Below are 4,128 nucleotides of genomic sequence, written 5' to 3'. Positions count from 1 at the left end.
CACATGTGTTATCTAATTTAATTATTTAATTTTTCAAAACTAAGATATCACTTGTGGTTCATAATAAATAATTAATGATATAAATTTATTGATTATATTTATTAAAAAAATTTAACATAATTATAATTCAATACACAACAAACAAAATACTAATTTATGACCGCGCATTACCCGTTATTCAGTTGCACCAGTAACATTATTATAAATTAATTTTGAACTTCATTAGAATCAATATAAACTAAAAAAACTCTACAAAATTCAAACTTCATCACCGTTCCAACTATTCTTTGCCTTTGGACCAGTTGGTCCTTCCTCACCAAGCATTTCATTTGGTAAATCCCTAATCATTTTTTCGAAAGCATCTTTTAACTTCCTAATTAGCAACACCTTCTTCAGTTTTTTCAACTGATCATCTAAAGTATAGTCAACTTTAGGACCCCATTCCCTATAAAAATTCAACCATGCTGGTTCTTTAATAGACCCTAAATAATCTGCAGAAACCAATACAAATTTTCCCATATCCATAATATTACTACTTTTATTCATATCATCTCTTACACCTATTCCATTTTTCCCTAGTAGAGCAAGACCTTTATGTGGATATGTTGCATGGCCATGCAATGAAGCATAAATAATAGGTCTTTTTGTTGTATCATTTTGGAACTCAATTTGAGATGAATCAACCCAAGAACCACTACTATGTTGTGATAAATACACATGCCATAACTTGCCATCCAAGTTACTTACCCTTAATGTCACATGCTCCCAATCACCAACATGTTGACCTATTTTCCCTAGTTTAATATTTATAAAACCTACTTTTGCTTTTGCAGGTCCATTAAATGGGTAATAAATCCACATTACGATATCAGTGAATGTTCCTCCAAACATTGGTTTCACATGTACATAAGATTCAGCGCTCTCAAGATTTCCATGTTTGACCTTTTCCTTGTTTGCATCATCAACAGGTAAGTCAATCCAATAAGCATCATCATAGTTAGGATCTTGAGGAAGGTTAGTGCCATTTTGTTGTATTGGAATAGGATTTGACTCATCACCTTTCTTGTATAGTAATGCTCCATTAGAGAATAACCAATTGACCGAAGAAGGAAAGTATTCTTCGTCGGAATGTAGGTATAGGAATGGAGAATAAACTTGAAGTATTTCCTTAATTTTTTTCTCATTAGGCATGATTTTTGAAATGGAATTGAGATTCTTCAAACATGAAATAGATGGAGGGTTAGTATTTCCACCATTTTGCCCAACGAAAGTGCCAACACGAACTCCGAGAGCTTGAGCTCCTCTATTGCTTGGTCTAACATCATAGAAATTGAAGTCATTGGATCCCCAAATCCATGAAGAAGTCTCACATTGTTCTGTAAGATCTGATCTGACACACATGATTTTGTCTTGGGAAGGTTTATCTGTTGTTATGGTTACAACATGTCCTAATGCTTTGTAGCCATCAGGTGCTACTGGTAACCAAATATACAAAGTTGAATTTTGATAAGTTGAGAGAGATGAGGTGTTCCATAGAAGCGTGTAATCAATTGGTGGCTTTAAAGTTCCATTACTTGTACTTGAAGAAACATCCTTTGCAATAAGAACATATCCAAAAAGAGGCTTGTTGTTAGGTTGGCTGTAGCTACCTAACATAGAGAATCCTTGAGGTATTCCAATTGGTTCATACACGGAGGCCCCTTGATTGTCAGGGCCACTGTCGTAGGCGCCCCAAACTTTGCTAAATGTTGATGCTTGAGACACTTGCAGCCCACCTAGATCAAGGATTCCTCCCGCGAAACCGTTATCTGTATGTTCCAATTCATCACAGGATATAATTAGAATATGCATTCATTATAATATATCGCATATATAGAATGATAATCAGATAATACATATCTTCTGGCCAAGAAGTTGTTGCAATTTGATGTTTGAATGTTTAGTCAATGGGGAGAGAGAGGGATTGTGATTGGGGTCTTGTTTTATTGAAAACATTCTTATTTTCTACAAACAAGAACACGCAGTAAGAAAATTACATGATTTCAAGACCTTAATTGCGTTTTATATTTTTATTACCTTTCATCCCTTTTCATAGATGGAGATATATAAAAGTTAGGCTAATTTATCTCCTGGGTCCTTTAAATTATTTTAATTGTAATAAGTTAGTCATTTATGTTTTTTATGTGGGTTCTTTATGTTAACTAACACCTTTATACGGTTGACATTTTGTCTGCTTTATTTTGTTCTATTAATTTTATTTTAACTTCTAAAATTCATATTAAATCTGTTTTTGGTCCAAAAATTATGAAAAAATTCCTAAAAATATTTCTTCTCATTTTACACTTTGTGTAATTGTATGAGAATTTTATTTTCTGTTTTATAATTTTTCTTTAATTTCTTCTTTTGCGTGCATTTTAATTAGTTTAAAAATACTTTTATGCACTAAAAAATTCTAAATTTTTTTATTATATGATTCTATGATGTCTCTGACCTATGTTAAGTGACATATCAGTACCATTAGTGTCACTTCAATGTTTTTGGATAGAATTTGTAAAAAGGATCAACGGTGCAGACGTTAGTTCACATAAATGACTCACACGTAGAAAAAAAACATAAATAACTAACTTATTACAATTAAATAATTTAAAGTATCCTGGAGATAATTTAACCTAAAAGTTAAGAGGGTGAGAGGTTAGATCATAAATTGGATATAAACATGAAATATTCTTATGAATTAGGATATATACTTTTTAGTAACTCATTTCTAATCCCTTATTGTTCGATTGGTAGTTCTTGTTCTTTATATGTATTCTTGTTCTTTATATTCTTCTTGGTATTTAGGTTTTGTTTACACTAAGTGGTAGATTAGTTTTTTTTCTAAAGACTGTTTAGTATGGTTTTCAGTCTTGTTTGTTCCACGCATCAAGTTCTTAATGGGTTAGATTAGATATTTCAATTTTATAACAAGTGGCATTCATTGTTCAAAAAAGTGGTTAAGTTTAAAGGGAATACCATATGTTCTAAATGAGATATCAAAAAGTTTACCGAAAATAACGATTTTGAGTTATGAAGAGTGAAGCTGCAAGCAACCTTAATTAAGTACGACGAAAAACTACAGGGTAACATCACTTGATGGTAGAATTGATCAAACATAAGCTCCATATCCGACTTAAGAAATTGTCAAACTCAAACTCTTATTGACATCACACTTAGCAATGACCAACCAAACTTAAAAAACATGAACAAAGAAGACAACATTAAATTGTTTTCTAAGGGGATAACTTGGAAGCCAACCCCGTCAAGAAGCAATCTATTACTAAGCAGTTCTGAAAACTAATGAAGAAAAGTTCTTAATAGCCTCTCAATTATACCAAAAACCTCCTCTACCCTGCCATCCTTAATTTAATTGCCTCGTCCTTATGTAGGTTTATTAAACTATTAAGTTTACATTGTTCTAAGTCTGATCCCACAATAGTTTGCCAAAACTAAAAGACAAAACTCTTCGATGATAACACCAAAGTATATACTCATTTCCATTCCATTTATATATTTTTTTAATCATAAATATAAATAGAACAAAACAATCGCGGCAATCTCAAAGCAAGCATTAAGCTCACAAAAAAGAAAAAAAATATTAAAATATTAATTAACAATGGCAAAGAAGAAAAGTACCTGGAATTTGATCCATTGGTGCAGCTCTAGGAGCAACCCCCATTGCTTCAATTGCCATGAAAAGCACAACACAAACACAAATAATCCCAATATTCACACTCATAGCTGTGGTTGATAATGCACAATACTCACTTCTTCCGGATATATATATTTTTATCAAATCTCATTTTCCACTTTTCGCTATATATTTTTCTATTTTGAACTACTTTTTGGTTTTTTCTTCCCTTTCATTAAGGCAGAATCAATGAAAAAATTAAGAAAGTTTAAAAAGATGATGTGATGAAAGATATATATTAGTAGTAAATATGATGATGTGTTGAGTCAAAACCCAAAAAAGATGTTACGAGGATGTCGGTTCTTATGACGTAAATATGCTTAATACTAGGTGAGGTTAGTTACTTGACTAAAAATAAGTTACTTAGTAAACACAATTTATCATACGTGAAATACGGAAGT

The 4,128-nt window shown here is 31.6% G+C and overlaps 1 pseudogene; it reads right to left on the bottom strand.

Annotated features, from left to right (window-relative positions):
* Window positions 1-258: 258 nt before the first annotated feature.
* LOC131636319 (hypothetical protein At1g04090-like) lies at window positions 259-3,775 on the bottom strand (annotated as a pseudogene).
* Between the last annotated feature and the right edge of the window lie 353 nt (window positions 3,776-4,128).

The sequence above is a fragment of the Vicia villosa genome, unplaced genomic scaffold (assembly GCF_029867415.1).
Source record: "Vicia villosa cultivar HV-30 ecotype Madison, WI unplaced genomic scaffold, Vvil1.0 ctg.001696F_1_1, whole genome shotgun sequence".
NCBI lineage: Eukaryota > Viridiplantae > Streptophyta > Magnoliopsida > Fabales > Fabaceae > Vicia > Vicia villosa.
The sequence above is the reverse complement of the archived record's forward strand: the minus strand, read 5'-3'. Positions and strand labels throughout refer to the sequence as shown.